Below are 21,424 nucleotides of genomic sequence, written 5' to 3' on the forward strand. Positions count from 1 at the left end.
GACAATATTATGACAGTGATATTCAACAATGAAATCTATAGCTGAATAGTCAACAGGTCATTTGCATTAGTTTGTTCTCACACTGCTGTGAAGAAATACCTGAGACTGGTAGTTTATAAAGAAAGAGGTTTAATTGACTCAGTTCCACATGGCTGGGAAGGCCTCGGGAAACTTACAACCATGGTAAAAGGCACCTCTTCACTGGGTAGCAGGTGACAGAATGAGTGCTGAGCAAAGAGGGAAGCCCCTTATGAAACTATCAATTCTCTGAGAACCCCCTCACTATCAAGACAACAGCTTGGGAGGAAACTGCCCCTGTGATTCACTTACCTCCCACTGGTGCCTCCCATGACACGTGGGGATTATAGGATTACAATTCAAGATGAGGTGTGGGTGGGGACACAAAACCAGACTATATCAGCATTCCAGTATCCTATTGTGTCCACTGCTTGCAGATGATAAGTACATGGTGTGACCAGGAAATACCATTTCAACTTCCCTAGGCAACTGTAGTAAGAGTGGGACTATTTCCAACACACTTAAAAATCGCTCTGTTGCATTCCAATGATGCCCTTAATGTTTCACCACATTTAGATGATACATTAGAACCTACTATGTGTGAGGCCCAGTCTATGTGTTGGATGTATCCCTTTGCGTCGGTTAATTTCTCAGTGGCTTTCTGTTCTGCTACTTACAAAATAGAAACAAATAATCCTAGTTGCCTGTGCAGATTGAATACCTGCAATGCATGTTTCTTGTTAGACTGTGCTACACAGAATTGTTGGAGGATGGAGCAGGGCAGCAGCCATGTGGTAGCACTACACACCCTCTCCCAGTTATTCTGTCCAACATGAATCTAGGTGCTGCTGTGAATATATTCTGAAGATATGAATAAAATATCTAATATACTGACTTTAAGTTAATAAAGAAATAGATCATTCTGAGTAGGCCTGCCCAATAAGGCAAGCTCTTTAAAAGGGGCATAGATCTTTCTTGGGTCCAGAGACTTCAAACAGCTGCTGGCTATGCAATTGCTTTCCCTACCCTCTGGGTTTTCCTTCTTGACTGAGGCATGTGGACAAAAAATTCAGCTTGTATCCATAGGGTTCCAGTCTGCTTGTGATCTGCCCTCCCCAACTGCCTCACCTATGAACTTTGAATTTCCCTAGCTAGCCCCAACAATTGTGTGAACCAGTGCCTTGAAATAGATCTCTTTATTTATGTACATATAGATATATATAGATAAATGTAGATATAGACCTATATCAATCTATATATTTATCTCCATCTAGATACCTCTATTCCTACTAGTTCTGATTCTCTGGTTGAACCTTGGCTCATAGAGAACATCAGGTTCCTTGTAACTTAGCTTCCAGAATTCCAATTGGCATTACCAATTGGAAGAAGAAGGATGCTTCACAACATAATTTTTGAGTCCTCAATTATTTCATGAGTGAGTCTTACCAGTCAACAATGCCTTTAACCCCAGATAGATCTTTGATATTTTAATCAAACTATATTCCACATTAAATAGGACTGGAGAGCCAGAAATCACAGGATAGTTGAGGAACATGTCCAGAATGAAGGCAAACTGAAATAAATATAAAAAAGGAATCCAAAGAAAAATGAAAATGTTCCTGTCAATAGAAGAAAACTATTCTTCATTTAACAAAAAAGAAAACAAAGAAGTCCTATCCTAAGACAGTTAAAAGCAGATATCTCACTCGTGAAAGAACAATTTCAGATGAAAATAGTTGACTTGAGAAAAAGAAGAGACTCGTGGAAACTAGAAAATGTTTCATTCAAAATAAAATCTCAGTAATCAGGTTAGGTGTTAAACAAAAAGTATTAATACAGTATATATTACACTATTTCAATTACATAAAATTCAAAAACAGGCAAAACTAATCTATAGTGATAGAATTCAGAGCAGTGATTATTCTACAGTGTGGGGGAACTGTCCAGATGAGGTAATGGAAACGTTCTGTATTGTAATTATGTGGTCACATGGGCCACACAAGAAGGTCTTACAGGCCTACAGTCTTCCTCCACTTATTCTCAGGAAATCAGTTCCAAGGCTCCTAGTGGATGCCTGAAACCGTGGACAGAACCAAATTCTATATATAATATGTTTTATCTTATATGTGGATGCCTATGATAAACGTATGAATTAGGCACAATAAGAGATTGATAATCATAATAATTAAATAGAACAATTATGATAATATACTGGAATAAAGGTTATATGACTATGGCCTCACTCTCAAAATTTCTTATTGTACTGTACCTTGGGTAACTGAGACTATGGAATGTGAAGCTACAAATACGTGGTAACTCCTGTATACATTCATTAAAACTCATTCAACTGGACACTTGCATTTCACTACATATACCTTTAACTTTGATTTTAAAAATCATGAAAAAAATGGAAAGAAATAAAAAGTGAGATATAGTTATTTTTAAAAATAAGAAATGAGATATAAAATACAGGCGATTCAATATTGAACCTATAGGATTTTCAGAGCAAACCAACAAAATGAAATCATAAATTAAACAAGTTACTTTATAAGAATTCAAGGCTGTGGATTCCCAGATTCAAATGGCCCCACTATGAACTTATAGTAATGAGTGAGAAAAGACCAATACCCAGGTAACATATCCTGCCATTTCAAAAATTCAGGAATAAAAGTGTTTAAAACTTTCATAAGGAAGAACAGATCACATACACATACAGAGTGCAGATAACCAAAATGTCTTTGGCCACTTCAAAAACCATACAGAAGAGAAGAAAGTGAAAGAATGTCTTTACAATTCTGAATGTTTATTTTTTCAACCTAAGACAGGCCTAAACTATGGATCAGTTGTGAGGAAAATTAAGTACATTTTCTTCTAAAAGTTCCCAAAGTGTTATTCTTTCATACTTCTTTCTCAGAAAGTGACCAGAGGATATGCTGCACCCAAATAAGGAAATTAAGTCAAGAGTGAGAAAGAGCAGGAATGAGTGCCACCAGCCTGGGGCAGGACATGCCAGATGACAGCTGTGCAGTGGGCCTGGAGAAAAAAACTGTGCAATTTGGGACAAGGGGTGGCCTGAGTATTTAGAAGTGTGTGTGTGTGTGTGTGTGTGTGTGTGTGTGTGTGTGTGTGTGTGTGTTTAATACTTTAAGTTCTGGAGCATATGTGGAGAATGTGCAGGTTTGTTCCACAGGTATATATGTGCCATGGTGGTTTGCTGTACCCATCAACCCATTATCTACATTAGGTATTTCTCCTAATGTTCTCCCCCACTCCATCTTCCACCTGCAACAGGCCTCAGTTTGCGATGTTTCCCTCCCTGTGTCCATGTGTTCTCATTGTTCAACTCCCACCTATGAGTGAGAACATGCAGTGTTTGGTTTTCTGTTCTTCGGTTAGTTTGCTGAGAATGATGGTTTCCAGCTTCATCCATGTTCCTGCAAAGGACATAAACTCAACCTTTCTTAAGGCTGTATAGAATTCCATGGTATGTATGTGCCACATTTTATTTATCCAGTCTATCATTGATGGGCATTTGGGTTGGTTCCAAGTCTTTGCTTCACTATTGTGGAAGTGCTGCAATAGACATACATATGCATGTGTCTTTATGTGTGTTTTTTTAAGAAAATGCCATTATCTAAAATATATGATCACATTGAGAGGAGTTTGGAATAGGATTCTTGATAGGTATCAAGGAAACTAAAAGAAATTACATTTATTAACTTCAGGGGAGAAATAATAACAAATTGAACAAAACCATAAAATACAGACAGGAAATGTAGTACTTTCTGCTGTAACTGTAAACAACATTTAAGTGGTCATGGTAATATCAGCTCTAAATATTGATCTAACCAAAATTGTTGTATAAGGCTAGCGAGAATTGAATAAGAAAGTATGTATCTGTGTGTGAGGGATGGGGTTAAGAGCACTTGATTCTTATCTTCCACAGTAGAAGTCAATAGGTAATGTCTAAAACGGAACAGTTGAGAAATAGCAATGCAAAGTTATTATTTATACACATGGGGATAAATACCGGAAGAAATAAATAAAAGAGTTGAAAATGGTTTGTTTCAAGGGATGAGGAACTCGAGGGTGAAGGGTCAAGGAATTGCTGATTTTCATTTTATTGTGAATTATATAATGTGTCCATTTTGCTTTTATACAAATATTAGGTAAAAATTAGAATAACAGAAAAGACTCAAGGGGCTGCTTTGAAAATCAAATGTGATAACACGATGTACCCACATTAAACTGTAATTTGCTACATAAATATTTATTGTTATTATTGTCACCATAATAGAAGCCAATGGATAGATCACTATAATAGTTTTCAGGAAAATGGAGATCTTATCACATAACTACTTGTATGAAACAGGACAAGCTATTCATCTGCTCAAAACATCAACTTGTTCATTTATAAAACAACATAATTTCTGCCTACTCACTCTGTAGAGTTCTATGAAGCTCAAGTACATGTGAAAGTATTTCACTAGCTGCTCCGTAATGGATAATGATTGTTATTTCAAAGATCTGACTCATAAGATAAATATGTGGGAAATTTTAGACTGACTTAGAATCACATTTGTCAGAGTGATTTACTTCTGTTTCTGGAGACAGATCATGTAAGAGGTTTCATTCACTCATTCATTCATTTCCCAAAGAACTAAGAGTGTAAGAGAGTGGAGGATGGTCTGAATATTGTGCCCACTGGCTTTTCTTGTCCTAAGCCAGCCTGTCACCATGAGTTTTTGACTAACGTGGGTTTACTCTTGCTTTCTGTATCAGGCAGCAAAATAAGAGCATAAATATTTAACCTTAAAAAGGGGACTCATTTACTGGAACTCTGACTGTATGAAACAGGGTTGTAAATCTTCCTGAGCTATTTCAATATGCATAAGAGAATGAAACCACATGAATGACGGAGTGAACCTTAACCTTTGACTGTTTAAAAGCATAGTTTTTTTTTTCCTCTCTTTAGAAAGGGGCCTCTGAATGTATACACGTTTGTCAGACATACGTGATGAAATTTATCTTTTAAAGTGCCCCCTCCGTTTTTTCTCCTCTGCTCTGAAATTTATAACCAGTCTGTCAAGAAGCTGAAAGGAAATTATATTTTATAGCCGCCTATAGGTTTTGTTATGCTGGGAGAGAATCATTTCATTTTGCTTACAATAGACTGAAAGGCAAATTCTCATTCTTTGGCTGCCTGTGAATAAGAAGACAGCAGAAGGTGGATCTTCAGTGCAAAGACAGGTGACAGATTCCTGTACACTGCAGTCCATTGTGGTACTTATGTGTGCTTTCTGAGAGTTCATATTTAATTGAAAGAAGTTGTTGACTAGCAAAAAATAACTGAGTTCTTTCTCTATGCATGATACTGTCTTAGATGCTAAGATAAGATATAATTTCAGTAGATGCAGCGGTTGTGCAAAAATGCTTACACACTCAAACTTGGGAGCAAATCATAGCTGAGACTGTAGGAAGGAAAGGGAGCAGAAGTTTGCCGGTCCCAAGTGCAGATGGTTGTACGTTTGTGTGTAATATTATACTTAACTATTATGGTCTCCTTTACAATCCACATTCCACACATAAGAATATTGAAATGCCAGGAGTTTAACTTTCCCTCAGGTCACTCAGGTGAGATGTGGTGGAGCATAGAGAAACCCTATTATGTCTCGCCTGGGTCCTTTTCACCTCGTTACTTTCACTTTGATTTATTTTGACAAACAAATATTTACTAAACACCTAGTATAAATCAATCATTACCCTTGACCTCAGGACATTTTGAGAATTGTTTTATTAAAATAGATATTTTATTATCATCTTATCAAACATCTAATTTACCATACCTTATTTATATCATAGAATTAATGTCATATTAAAAACTTAGTGCAAGCCTTGATTTTGAAGACAGTTTTTCCATCAGGTGAAATACCTTATGGATTTGTTGTTAAGATTCTAGGTTGTGGCTTACTCTTCCATACTTCCCCTCTCTTTAGCATTCCCCATCTTAAACCACAGTACCATTTTATACCGTGTAGCTCAAAACAAAATTCTACCAGTCACCTCTAATTCCTTCCTTTCCCTATTCCCCCAATACGATGCATTGCTAAACCTCATCTATATTTACAGTATCCAAAACTTCTTGCTGCTTCTTCATCTCCTCTGGCTCTACCCAATTCCCAGAAATTGTCTTTCTTCCATAGGCTCTGTTTTAGCATTCTCCAGAGAAGAGGAGCTAATAGGATAGATGTAGCTACAGATGCATAGGAGATACACCATCTTCAAGTTGGAGAACAAGTAAAGTCCATCTTGCAATTCAGTCTGAGGCCAAAGGCTTAACTATGTGCAGTCCACCAGCATTAAACCCTGCAGTCCAAAGAACCGAGAATCAGGAGCTCTGATATCTGAGGGCAGGAGGAGACGGAAGTCACAGCTCAAGAAGAGAGAGAACTGACTGTTCCTCTGCCATTTTCTTCCATTTGGGCTCTCAGTGGGTTAAATGATGACCACGCACATTGGTGAGTCTGGATCTTCTTTACTCAGTCTCCTGAATTCAAATACTAGTCTCTTCAGGAAACCGAGAGATTGTTATTCTAGTTCTCTGGGCATCTGTTTGCCCAGGCGAATTGACACACACAACTAAGCATCACAGACTCTATGGAAACACCTTTCCTGCTTTTACTGTTACCCTAACCAATTCCTCTTCCACATGCAATTTGAGCCAACCTTTTTCAAACGTAGATGATCCACTGCTCTGAACTCTCCCAGGATTTCTCATTTCTCTTATAATAATCTCCAGAATCTGCCACGGGCACTAGGTTCTGCAGTGTGGCGTCACTTCTCTCCACCTCATCCCACATCACTTGCCCCTTACCCAGGAGGCTCTACATCTGCTCCCCATCCCTGGTTGGTGGGTATGCCAGAGCCTTTCCACATCTGGGCCTTGACACAGGAGGTTGCCTTGACTGGAAGTTCTCTTCCCTCCCTAGCTCCACTGAATAGATGTACCCTTCTTAATCCTCAGGTTCTTGCTCAAATAATAGCTCCTTAAGGAGACCCAAGTTTCCTAGTGAAATTGGCCACCTTCCCAGTACCCTATGCCCCAACAAATCTTAATAGCACTATTGACAACCTGTAATTAAATTGATCATGTCATCTTGTTCTTATTAAAAGACTCCATCTGCTAGTTTTCTGCTGTCCTTCTAGCACTGAGAACAGTGTGTGGTACCAAGGAGTTGCTGTAGAAATATCTATTATATTGATGCATAAGCCTGGGTGAGTTGCTTTAAACATTGTAATTGAGGAGAAAAATGAATCTTTGAGTTCACTTGGAACCTGGCCTATTCTTGCCAATTGCTCTTTCTTGAATCCACCTGCAGGCTTTGCATGGCTAGGGCCTGGAATTGGCTCTTACTCTAACAGGAAACATAACCATCTGTGCAGTGTTCCCTCTTTACGGCAGAATGCCCCCCTTACACCCCTGAAGTCAAACTTACTCCTGTTATCGTGTGGCTTTCATGCAACAGACATGTGGTTAGTGCCTTTTCTGCACCAGTCATGGGCTGAAGTACTAGACATAGACATAAAAGTGTAGTCTTCCCCCAGTGCAGTGCAGTGGATATGAAGATGATTGCAGCAACCAGGATGCCTGGGTTTACATCCCAGCTCCACCTCTTACTAGCTGTGCAATGTTGAGCAGTTATTTAATCTCTGCTTGCCTTAGTTTCTTTATATGCTGAGAGGAAGAAAACAGTAGTACCTACCTCATAGGGTTATTCTATAGATTTAATGAATGTACTTTTGTAATTTCTTAGTGCCTCATGTAAAGTAACTGCTATGTAAATACCAGCACATGAATACATATGTAAATAAAATATTTCCCTTTTCCTAGAAGGTGATAGGCTTTGGCGGCTTATCACTGCCATGGTGTTACGCTTCATCAGAAATCCTCTTCCCTAACTCTTCTTGCTCACCCTTCTTGCTCAGTACTTGGGGTATCAGTGGCTCCTGGGTATCACTGGCTTTGCTTCTGGTCCGCTGCTAGCTCTTGCACAAAGCACAGCACTTCACTTGTGATAGACATGCAGTGCAGAAAAGAATGAATTAGGCTGGGCACGGTGGCTTACACCTGCAATCCCAGCACTTTGGGAGGCTGAGGCGGGCAGATCACAAGGTTAGGAGATTGAGACCATCCTGGCTAACATGGTGAAACCCTGTCTCTACTAAAAATACAAAGTTAGCCGGTATGGTGGCACATGCCTGTACTCTCAGCTACTTGGGAGGCTGAGGCAGGAGAATCACTTGAACCCAGGAGGCAGAGGTTGCAGTGAGCTGAGATTGCACCACTGCACTCCAGCCTGGTGACAGACTTTGAAGAAAGAAAGAAAGAGAGAAAGAAGGAAAGAAAGAAAGAAAGAAAAGAAAGAACAGGAAGGAAGGAAGGAAAGCAGGAAGAAAGCAAAAAGAAAGGAAAGAAAGAAAAGAAGAGAAAAGGTAAGAGAAAGAAAGAGAGAAAAAGAAAAGAAAAAAGAAAGGAAGAAAGAAAGAAAGAAAGAAAGAAAGAAAGAAAGAAAGAAAGAAAGAAAGAAAGAAAGAAAGAGGGCTAAATAAAATGAACTGTTGCATCTTTTAAGGTCAGCCTGACATCCAGAACTCTGTGGCCCTTGTCTTCTCTGACCTTCACTTCCTCACCAATCCTTTAAACCTTCCCTTAGCATTTCTGCTTCATGCATTTTATGCCACCTCTTCACTGTTTTAACTGTATAGTTATTTCCTGACACCATTGCACTCCTTCCTTAGAGCTTCTTTAGCTCACTTTTAATTTGAATTGATTTTTTTTTTGTTACAGGAAAGTTCTAGCAGCTGACACGGTACCATACAAGTCCAGCTTTCTTCTGGTGTGTTTGTGGCCCCTCTGTAAACTTAATTCTTTTTTCAGTTTCTGAAAGCAGAAACAATATTTGGGAAGTCTCACTTGTAATCAGTAAAGTTAACATGAAAGCGCGACCTCTAAGCCAAACCTTTAAACACTCGACTTGACAATTTATTACTTTGGCAGTTATTGTTATTAGACCAACCCTAGGAACAAGTAACTCATCTAAAACACGTTTTTCTCCTGCTGTTGTTATTAAGACAGGTGCAAACCTACATGGCATCAGGCAACCGGTCATTTACAGACAGCAAAGCATTACAACCTGGAGTTACCGTTGACACTCCCAACACTTGGCATCCTGACCTCCTTATGCCTCAACAAACTGGCCATAAAAATTGTCCTTTTATGAAACACAGATCTTTTCTTAGAGATAGGAATGGTCATATATGTTAATTACTTCTCTGAGCTCTCAAAGGCACGTATAACCATCTTTCACTGTGAATCATCACATGTGTCCCAAACATGTCAACAGAAAATCAAATGGAAGAAAAGTCAAGTGTTTTTCTTGGATTTCTGTTATGTATCAGTACAATCTGATTTCTGGTCAAACAGACAAAATGGTTTGTTTTCTATGAATGTAATTAAAGAAGTCATAATACTGATACAGCTATTCCAGTTCCAAGTGGGGTCTCAGATTTAACTTAAACATGACACCCTGGTGGTGCGTGCCTGTAATCCCAGCTAATTGGGATGCTGAGGCAGGAGAATTGCTTGAACCTCAAAGGCAGAATTTACAGTGAGCTGAGATCATGCCATTGCACTCCAGCCTGGGCAACAAGACTGAAGCTCCATCTCAAAAAAAAAAAAAAGGAGAGAAAGAAAAAGAAAAAGTCTCCACACCCTCAGTCTGGATTAGGTTCAAATGGGCTAAGCAGCTGGCTGTTTCATTTTCATTGTTTTTCTGAGTACATGGTGTGTCAGACTTTTCTCAGTGTGAATGAGGGGGCCACATTTCTCTTATTATAAGCTAAATGTGTTCTTCCAGTATAAAATGTCTTTAAAAGAGAAATTGTGCTGATAGGAATTTGGGAAAAGCGAGAATAAAAGCTGTATAATATACATAGCACAAAACACAGAGACTTAACTCATTGTGCAGATCTTCCTTGAAATCTTAACTATTCCTTTGATAAATGACAAGCTTATCTCCCACAATTCGAATTCATCACAATTTAACAATAAAAATAGAAGTTTTGAGTAGTTCCTAGAGGCAGGTAAGCTGACAGCTACATGGGTTGCCAACTGAGCTCCTCAAAATAGAGGGTCAAAAAATAGCAGCACTAGCATTATTGAAAAGTAACAATTATAGTAAAAGAATTCTTTGGAGCCACTTAGGGTAGGGATAAGTTGTCTTCTTGAAGACACTCCTATTGCACCCTAATGCTAAATTTAATATCCAGTATAATTATTTCTGGAGGCAATGTCAATTCTTCCAATACGCCAATGTGTGTTAATAACAGATCTCACAGTTAGCAAGAGTTCCATCTGAAAATATCAAAAAATGGTTACGTGTGACTGCTCAAAGTATTAAGCCTTAATCACTGGAAAATTGACTTATGAGACATATGTTATCCTCCAGTAACGCTTCATAAGCATGGCAAGGGAATAATCATTAACAATAAAGGAAATAATAATTAACCACCTCCCTGCCAGGCTTTGTTTGAAAGACTTTGCATGATTGTCTCACATAATTCTTAAAATAACCCATGAAGTAGCAACTACTGTCATCTTCATGGGGGCATTGAAGCACAGAGAGGGTGAGCATCTTGCCCAGCATCACACAGTGAAGACAACATTCAAACCTGTTTGCCTGAGCAAGAAACTCTACACAATGTCACCTCTCAGATCTCAGGGTAGTAAAGTTCCATGGTGTCATGGTCTGAGGGACTCCCACTGATTTCCAATGTGGAAAAATATAAGTGGCATAATACTGGGTAATCCACAAGTTTACTAAAAACCTGAAAACAAAAATAAATGTGATGAAATTTTAGTGTACACATGTAATTTGTTATATTGTACACTATCTAATCCTACCCCGCTTTGGCAATGGAGTCAACTTTCGCAAATGAATACATGATTTAATAAAGTAGCATTTTAGACACTTTAAGTAAAGAAAACATTCTATGTAAGGAAAAAAAAAAAAAAGAAGCCAAATACTAAGAATCCTATGGGTGTACCCTTTACATCTTAAAAGAAGAGCTAATTTCAAGAAACCACAGTTCAGTGCTTTTGGGGACCTATTACAGATTCAGACACTCACGAAACTGGGTTTCAAGTCTCCTACCTAGACTATAGGAAATCCATTTGTGAATTCTAAGGACTAAAATAGGAAATATAAACTCACAAGAGACACATAAAGTCTTGATATACAGTATTTATTCAGTATACAGCAAGGACTGGATTGGTATAATATACATTACGTACTTTCTTGCTATGCCGACGCTTGCTTGCTGGGCTTCTTAAAGTTCTACAGTTTTATTGAGCACTTCCTCCCCTCCAGACCTTTGCATTCACCCTTCCCTCTGTGGATGACATTGCTCAACAGAGTAATCTCAGTTCCAAGTGTCAGATGCTACTTCCGTTGGAAAACCTCCTCTGGTCTAGGTGCCACCATGTTATCCTTTGGGACCTGCCTCCTGTCCTTGGCACCTACCCTCTTGACCTGTGATTGTTCTTCTGGGGGTACCTCTGGTCCCTCTCTTCCTAGGCTGTAAGCTCCATCTGTGCAGGGACAGGGTTTGTTCAGTTTGTCTGTCCTGGTGCACACCACATGAGAGGCACTGGATATATTTCTTGACTGAATAAACAAATACATGATTTAATTATAATCTTGTTTTTCTACAGAGGGTTCCACTGACACAGTTTGCTCACCTGTGTTATCTTATTTACCATCTCGGCCACACTGAGCCCCTCTGAGATGTCAGCCTGGGGCCTGACTGCCAGCCCACCTTTAGCATATATGAATTGACAACGTACTTTAAGCTTATTCATGTGAGAGGTTTTCTAAGAAATTTTATGGAAAATTACATTTAATCAGACCCTTGATGAAGAACCATTAATAAAGATAAGAACATTCTATGAGCTGCCTGGGAGACCCTGGGAGGTGGACCCCGGGAGGTGGACCCCATGTGGACAAAGCTCTTGTTTGCCCACAAAGGCAGGGCCTCCCCATCCCCAGGCAGCAGCTCTAGAAAAGGATCTACTGTCATTTGAATCCTTTTTACTGACAATCTCCCTCTGCCACCTGGTTTTCAGAGCCCTTGACAGAATTTTTTGTTAAATCGTATTTCTAAGCTTAGAGTGTGTATGTTGCCTATTTATCATTCTGTCCTTGGTCTAAGTTTCTCCTCAAGGCCACTTTCACTTTTCCAACAGGCTCAAGTATACCTGAATGGAGAAAAGCAGACATGATTGAAGCGCATTTATATCCACTAATTAAAAGGTGAGTATCAGTTCTAACAGCTGGGCCCTGAGATTGTCACTACAGCAATTAAAGCAGTGGGCTTTCCACAATTTGGCGCATTTCCTTTGCATCCTACCCAGGAAGGTTACCGATAAGGTGCCAGCTCCTTGTCTTGGCATTGAAGGTCTTCCGTCTCTTCCCCAAGCTACCTTTTGGACATTTGTCTGTTTTTAGTCCTGTGCACACATGAGATCCCTGTGGCCCATGCAGCACCCCTTGTCTGGAAGTTTGCCCTGCTGTCCTCTCTACCTGGTGGCTTTTATCTACCTGTGGGAATTTCAACTCTTAATTCAGCAAGTGTAATAACACCATGGCTTAGCTACCTATCCTAGGCATTAGGAAATTCTGTGGTTTTTTTCTTCTGAAGGGAATGGATGTCCCCAGCATCACTCACCTGAGAAAAAAAATTGCTTCTGGGAAAAGGGTGAGGAGAGATAAGGAGAGGAACAAATATGTAACTTTCTCAGAATGGGGACAAATTGGTCCAAAATTGAAGTTGTGAAGATTCCCGGAGCCCTTCCGGAAGCCTTTGCCTTTGGAAAATTGGAAGTAGGTTAGAAGCAAGAAAAGCAAGTAGTCTTCCCAGGAAGGTCCTAATATTAGATTGGCTTGGAAAAATCGTTCAAGGGGTCTGGGGCCAGGATAATACAGAATAATTGCATCTGGGTAGATGGCCGTGTTTTGCTTGCCACCTTGAAGAGGAACACAAAGTTTCTCTTTGTTCAGGTTTAAAAGAGCTGTTGGAGATCTGAATTGGTGGTGGAAAGTCCACTTGTTCTTCAGCTAGGAGCCTGGGAGCTATTCTGGGCACTCCCATGTTATGGATAATTTGAGAAAATAAACCCTTGGTTTCCTGAGGCCTTCTATATCTAAGATAAGCCATACTGCCACTCCTGAAGCTGGTCTCAATGATGGAATATGTCATTGTCTTAACAATACTGTGCATCCCATCCTCTTGGACGCAAATGGGGAAGAGAGGCAGATGTGTACAGGGGCCAAGGAATCTTCTGTAAGAGGAGAACAAATATTCAGACACCCCACCCTTTTGAAAATAGCACTGTTAGAACATCTTCAGTGATAGTGGCACCCTATGGGAAATGCTACTGGGCCCAGCCACTTCACAGGAGGAAGTTTAAGACAGAGGACGAACACTCAATACCAAGACTGAACTGTTTCTGGAGATGTCGCTTTTAGAAACAGAATGGAACAGAGGCCAGAGTCCTTTCCTAATCAAGCCCCTGGGGTGGGCTTTGAAATCATGACTGTGCATTAAGAATATGATGCAGAAGTGTGCCATTTGGTGTCCAGACTTATGCTGGGCTGAGCTGAGGGTTTAACACAAGATGAGTCTCCATTTCATCCCCCTACTCCTAGAGGAGCTCTTGTGGGAGGGAGAACATTGGAGTCACTTTAAACTGGAAGCAAAAGACCCGAGGGAAGAGTGTTCTTAGGTAGAGTGAACAAAACATGCTAATGTGCTATGAGGTGGTAAGTTTGACTCACAGGCTTCAGACAGGTAAGTGACAGTTCCAGGTATCTTTCATCTATTTATGAGGTACATACTGGTATACACTCAGCTACTGTCCATTTCTTTATGCATGTTTAAATGTTATTTATTAAACAGGGAATCCTTTCCCCATTGCTTATTTTTGTCAGATTTGTCAAAGATCAGACAGGATTTGGTATCATTAAAAAAAGTTAGTCATTCTGATAGACGTGTATTATCACCTCATTGTGGTTTTAATGTGCATTTCTCTAATGGCTAACAAAGCCGAATATATTTTCATGTGCCTATTTGGAATCTGTATCTAATCTTTATATCTATTCATGTATTTCTTCCAATTTCTAGTTAGATTGCTTATTTTTTATTGTTGAGAATTAAGATTCTTCATATATTCTGAATATAAGTTATTTGTTGGATATGTGGTTTGCAATATTTTCTCCCACTTGGTAACTGGTAAAGACCATCTTATCAATATCTTCTACAGAGCAGAAGTTCTTAGTTGTGCTGAGGTCTAGTATATCAACTTTTTCTTCTGCAGATTATACTTTTGGTGTCAGTTCTACAAACTCTTTGCCTAGCCCAGATTCCAAAGATTTTCTCTCACTTTCCTTTTAAAAGTTTTATGTAATGTTTTATAAGTCTGTAATCCATTTGGAATTATTTATTTTGGGGGTAGGCTGTGAGATTTAAGTCGATGCTCTTTTTTTTGGCATATGAATGTCATTTGTTCTGGCTCTATTTGTTGAAAAAAACCAACCTTCCTCCATTGAATTGCAATATACTTAAAAATATTTTAGCACCATATTAATCTATTTTACATGACCTATCATATACAAATGTCATGTGGAAATCTGCCATTTCTTCCACTCCATTCTCTTTATTGCCCACTCCTTTGTCTCTTTGCAAAATATTACATAACTTTACATTCTATCAAAATTTATTTAAGCAAGCCCATGTAAATGTAACCCTGAAAATATGGCTTTATTATGTTGGTGTCTTTGGAGGTCTTCTGAATAGTTTGAAGTATACAATTATCTGTTTAACTGGGCTTTATTGATCTTAATAATAAGAATCACTGAGTGGCAGTTCTACATGGTGTAAGGCTAGAAGACTATTCATAATACCCAAGACTAAGTTGATCTAGGAAAGGTGTTGCATCAATTGCTTTGAATACCTAACACATAGAACAAATGCATGAATACCCAGCTCCCTAGACACCTGATCAGCGGCCAGTGAGCTGGAATAACTAGATGAACATTTAAAAAGAATACATTCTTTGGGAACAGAATAGTCTTAGAAATACTGTACATTTTGTTCATTTGAAAAATATTTAATAACAATTATTTCTTCTTCCCATATCAACATGGCAACTAGAAGTGGTTAATGACTCAGCCAGTAGTGATTAATAATAAAGGGAAAATGACCATGTTAATACTACGGAGTACTAAGGTATCATGCTGAAATACTAGTATTGATAGTGATACGTTATTAAAAGTTTGGCGAGGTTGTCATTGTCTTCTATACTCCCACCTGCTAGAGAGTCAAGGTCCAGAGCCAAGGTTCCCCTGTGCTTCCTGATGGAATTCTTATCCTAAGAAGGATCATTGAAGACTGGAGATAAAATACTATTTTCCTAGGAACAACTCCATAAGGATAGATATGGTGCTGGAGGGGGTGTTGGTAAAGAGGACTTGATTAGGTTCTCCTAGAAGAGCTGAGAATGGTGTCAGGGAGCCTCTCTGATCACTTTGTTGGTCTATGACCCTACATAGCACCACATCCACACTCTGCTCCCCTTTTCTTTCTTTCTTTTTTTTTCTTTGTTTTTCTTTGAGACGGAGTTTCACTCTTGTTACCCAGGCTGGAGTGCAATGGTGCCATCTTGGCTCACCGCAACCTCCGCCTCCTGGGTTCGGGCAATTCTCCTGCCTCAGCCTCCTGAGCAGCTGGGATTACAGGCACGCGCCACCATGCCCAGCTAATTTTTTTTTTTTTTTGTATTTTTAGTAGAGACAGGGTTTCACCATGTTGACCAGGATGGTCTCGATCTCTTGACCTTGTGATCCACCTGCCTCAGCCTCCCAAAGTGCTGGGATTACAGGCTTGAGCCACCACGCCTTGCCAAGCCTAGATAGAGTAATAGTAGTATTTCTCTGAGAAATGCTTCTCATTAATAAACATTACAAAATATACTTAATCTTATTAATGACCTGGGAAATTTAACCAAATTTAAATTTAAATGAAATGACCTGGCATTTAAACCAAAAGTATGATGCTTTGGAATGATAAGTAATCTTGGTTGGGGAAGGATGTTGAATGTTTGCTTTTAAACAACAGGCCTTTGTTCCTTTTGAAACAGTAAGGGAGAATATAACTCTCTGGACACCACTAATATATAAATTAAAACAGTATTTGGATACTTAAAGCAGCACTGTGAAATGGAGTTGCAGATGTTAGACTTCCCCTGGCCAGCCGCATGTGGACCGGGTTGCAGGTGAATGTGCCACATTACCTGGATTTGGAGGCTGCAGTTCTGGCTTTTGGTCTGGAATGCTGTTCAGTCTCTGCTGATGGAAGCACAGACTCCCAGAGATGGAAGGCAGTGATGATGCCTTCTAAGCTGACCTCCAAATCACTCACTACGTTTGCACATCACACCCAGGAAAGAGAAAGCCAAAATTTGCTTGAGACTTCAAGAAAATGTACTCAGTTCTCCCTGGTCCATTTATGCTCTCAATCCATTCTTTTTCTTTTATTGAAGTAAAACTCACTGCCTCATAACTTCTTGACAGAAGCTCTATGCTCCAGAGTACACAGAAAAGTTGAAACTTGCGTGCACATGACAGGCTTTTAAAAATGTGAAGACAGTTCTCATGTCTCCCTCCCAGCTCTTTTTCTTAGTCAGATGAAATAACTGCTTCTATTTAGTGGATGTGAGCTGTGCAAGGAATATCCTTGATGTGTTACCCACATCATCTCATGAATCTTGTCAAGAGCACCACCAGAGAGACATCATTATTGACACTTTCAGATGAGTGAATTGAGGTTCAGAAAGGAAATGGCCTCAAGGTTTCCCAGCTGTGTTAAAGCTGAGGCTGGAGCCCCAAATGACTCACTGCAGGGCTGATGTTTCATTCATGCAGATAAACTCCCATGGCTAAATGCCCACCATGCCTTTAATTTTCCCCTCATATCCCAGATCCTATATTATCCTGTTCTTACCAAAATCTCCTGCAGTGTATAACTCTTGGTTTTTTTCTGCCCTGTCCCTGGCTTCCTTGTGAATGGCTGGTCCCCGCATTCTAATCAAAAGTTACTGTAGGACCATGTGAGACTCCATGACTTTTGCTACATGAGACTTAGACAGGGATGGAATGTTTATATAGGCCACATATAGTGCTCCCCTAGGAGTTTTTTTAAAAACTGGCACTTTGAGAGAGAGATCATCCTTCTCTGGTGTGGGAATTGTAATATGTAAAAAGTGAGAACTGCTTGCAGCTGGTAATCTAATTTTTTACAATTTTTAAACTCAACAATTTTCTATAAACTGTCATCAGTTTTTAAAAGTTTGTAGTGTTTAGCCCTAAGCAATAGTAAGTAGTCAGATCATCCTTAGGTAAACTTGTAGAATGCCATAACTTAATAAAGAAGATTACTCTATACTTTTTGTTTGCCTTACTTGCAAGTATTTGACTTTTTAAAAAAATCATACATGCGATGTGTATGAAGTAAAGCACTCTCTGTGTGTAGTTTATGGCCTTAATAGAGCAACAAATTTTTGCCTTACCCTAATATTAGAGCACTAATTAATGGAAACCTGAAATCTTTCATTTTGAATGGGGATATCCCTGAAGAACTATCAGAATCACAGACTATCATGTCCCATAGAAATGTCTATTCCTACTAACCACCTCTGACAAAGATTCTCGAGGGCTGGCATCAGCTCTCTTCTGGCTAACCAAAAATATATTTTCTCAGTTGTATTCCAAAGCAGAGTCTTTAAGTTTGGGACTAAGAAACTGAAATGCAAATGCAAAATCCAGATTCAAAGGACATGACCGAGGCATATATAATTATATATAAATTTAGTAAACGTATACAAGAATGTGTATATATCTATAAGTATATGTTTATTTTAAATACTTTTTATATAAAAATAAAATTGACTATTGGCAAGCTTAGAAAGATTGATTAGCATACAGATTGATACACAGATGACTAAGGTTTAATCAGAAGAAGGGCTTTGATTGAATAACCCTGTAGTAGTAGTACTCAAATGTTAACTGTAAGAATTAATCAAGAATTATGTTAAAAGATCAGTTGCTAAACTCCATATTTAGAGATTTAGTAGGTCTGAGTTAAAGCCCAATAATCTAATTTTTAAATAATTTTTAAATGTCATGGATTCAAATGCTGGTGGTCTGGGAATTCCACTATGAAAGAATCCCTAAAGTCTTTACTAGACACATATACTTGCATTAACTGTAAATGCAATGTTAAAAGTGTATACTTATTGTCAGAGGATTTTTCTCATTTTCTTTTTGTTGCCTGCCTGTGAAAGATATTGAATGAGATATAGAAATATCACATGGGTAATCTGGAGTGGCTGAAGAGTGAATTCACTTCCAAAAAAAAAAAAAAAAATGGATAAACTCATGGATACCTAAATGCTTTTTTGAGCCTATCATTTCTCTTTACGTTCCTGATTGGAAGAAAACAACACACAATGGAACACTGAACATAATTCGATCTTTCTACTTTTTTCTTTTCTTTTTTTTTTTTTTTGAGACGGAGTTTCGCTCTTGTTACCCAGGCTGGAGTGCAATGGCGCGATCTCGGCTCACTGCAACCTCCGCCTCCTGGGTTCAGGCAATTCTCCTGCCTCAGCCTCCCGAGTAGCCAGGATTACAGGCAGGCGCCACCATGCCCATCTAATTTTTTGTATTTTTAGTAGGGACAGGGTTTCACCATATTGATCAGGATAGTCTCGATCTCTTGACCTCGTGATCCACCCGCCTCGGCTTCCCAAAGTGCTGGTATTATAGGAGTGAGCCACGGCGCCCGGCCCTTTTTTCTTTTTTAAATGAAAATTTTACTGAAGTTGTTTCTGCCTTTCAACTACCATTATTCAAATGTTCTAGGCTTAGTGAATTTACAATTTAGATAATATATTTCAGATGTATAAGGAGAAACGTGTAGATCTAAACTCTATAAGGAATAGAAATACCTTTGAGAGGAAAGAGTGGACCTATGACATTGTCTCTGGATAAACTAATTAGCTTATTCCTATTTGGAAGTGGGGGAAGCAATGCATTCGTGGTGATACACGATAATTTTTTAAAATCCAATACTTAAAAAGAAGGAAAAATACTCTCGAATATAATGTTAAAGTCATACTAAAGAAATCCGTGACATTTAAATAAAATCATATATATGAGAAGAAGGATACTTGTCTACTGGGAAGTCAAGGGGTGGACTGTAATAGAAATTTAACTTAATTTAATGAACTAATTAGTTAATTTCCTTATTTATGTCCTTATATTTTTCAGGTACATTATTTGTTTCCTTCTGGGGGCTGCATATCTCCCAATTCTAACAATGTGATTATCGTTGTAGAGTCACATTATGTGTATTGTAGATATACTTCTTCTAGGCACAGTAATTTGATCCATGGGAATATATTCAAATGAAGCCACACAAATTAGTCAGGCAAATAGTTTTTTTCCCTGAGATTTAAAAATAATAATAACATTAAAAAATAAATCAGGTAATCTCTCCCAGAGTTGAAAGATATCAGTTGTTAAACACAGGGTGTGTTCGTAGCATAGTATTTATTGGTGACAGAGGAAAAGAGTCAGGGAGACCAATTACATTCCATTACTTATCCAGTGGAGTTGAGACTGTTCTTTATTGAGAAGATGACTCTGTTAAGATGTGGTTAATTCTTTAATTCAAACGCAAGTTAAAACATAGAATGTGTGTAACCATAATAATGCCAGCATTGGGCCAGAGGAACTGGGTGTTTGCCATGCATCCATGACCTACTATTTGAGTGAATATGAACAAATCATTTTGGTTCCTTGTATGTCAGGGGCCTCATCTATATAAAATAAAAATTAACTTAAAACTTGTTCTGAAGAGCTTCATAAATTGAAAATCCTGCTACAAATAGAATGAATAAAAATATAAAATGAATAGAGTGAGGAAAACATTTTTTGGCAGTTCTCTCTCAGAAAAACAGCTATCATTTACTCAGCATTTAATTTGTCAAGCACTGTACTGTACACTTTATGTATATTTATTTCATTTAACGTCACTTTCACCCTGTAGTCTACCTCATATTATCCAAACTCTAAGAATAAAACATATGAGGTCTAGAGAATTTGAGTAGTCTGAACAAAATCACACCTTAAGATTTGTGCTTGATATTAACACCAAAAAAACTTCCATAAAAAGGAATGTTGATATATTTAACTCATAAAAACTAAATTTTTTTCTTTGTGAAAAATTTCTGATCTGTTTATAAATTTGACTCATCAAAACTAAAAATTTCTGCTCTGTGAAAAGGAACAAGCTACAGACTGGGAAAAATATTTTCAAATAACATGTTCAACAAAGGGCTTACACTGAGAATATATAGTCTTAAAACTCAACTGTAAAAAAAACTCGAATTAGAAATGCACAAAAGTTATGAACAGACAATTCATTGAAGGGGATATACAGATGGCAGATAAACCCATGAAAATATGTTTAACAACATTAGCCATTAGGGAAATGCAAATTCAAACCACAGTAAGTTAATACTACGCACGTATCAGAATGGCTGAAACAAAAAAACGGTAACACCAAATGCTGGACTGAATGCGGAGAAACTTAATCACTCAAATGTCGTTGGTGGAAATGTAAAGTGGTTCAGTCATTCTGGAAAAAGTGTGGCAGTTTCTTACAAAACTAAACGTGATCACCATACAACGCAGCACTTGCATTTTGGCCATTAATCTCAGGGAGTTAAAAGTTACGTCATACAAAAGCCCGTATGTGGTGGTTCGTAGCAGCTTTGTTTGTAATAGCCCAAACATAGAAGCAATGCAGTGCTTTTTGATGGTGAATAAACAAACTCTGGCACATGCATATGATGGAATACTACTGAGGAACAAAAAGGAACAAACCACTTATGCCTGTAATCCCAGCACTTTGGGAGGCCGAGGTGGGCAGATCACTTGAGGTCAGGAGTTCGAGACCAGCCTGGCCACCATGGTGAAACCTTGCCTCTACTAAAAAAAAGATACAAAAAGTAGCTGGGTGTAGTGGTGTGTGCCTGTAATCAAAGCTACTCAGGAGGCTACAGCAGAGAATTGCTTGAACCTGGGAGTCAGAGGCTGCAGTGAGCCAAGGTGGCACCACTCCTCTTCAGCCTGAGCAACAAAGTGAGACTGTCTCAAAACTAAATAAGTAAATAAATAAAACAGGCACTGTGGAATAAATTCTCTGTGTTTCCATCTGAGATTCC

At 38.6% G+C, this 21,424-nt stretch overlaps 1 long non-coding RNA gene across 9 annotated transcripts in view; it reads left to right on the top strand.

Moving 5' to 3' along the window:
- The window catches only part of LOC118154464 (uncharacterized), a 924,399-nt gene that overhangs the window by 621,532 nt on the left and 281,443 nt on the right, over positions 1 to 21,424 (top strand). For all 9 annotated transcript variants that reach the window (XR_013536616.1, XR_013536615.1, XR_013536618.1 and 6 more), the window contains one exon: positions 12,323 to 12,389. This is a non-coding gene — a long non-coding RNA (uncharacterized LOC118154464). The remainder of the gene's footprint in view (positions 1 to 12,322; positions 12,390 to 21,424) is intronic.

Source organism: Callithrix jacchus, chromosome 6 (assembly GCF_049354715.1).
Source record: "Callithrix jacchus isolate 240 chromosome 6, calJac240_pri, whole genome shotgun sequence".
Taxonomy (NCBI): Eukaryota; Metazoa; Chordata; class Mammalia; order Primates; family Cebidae; genus Callithrix; species Callithrix jacchus.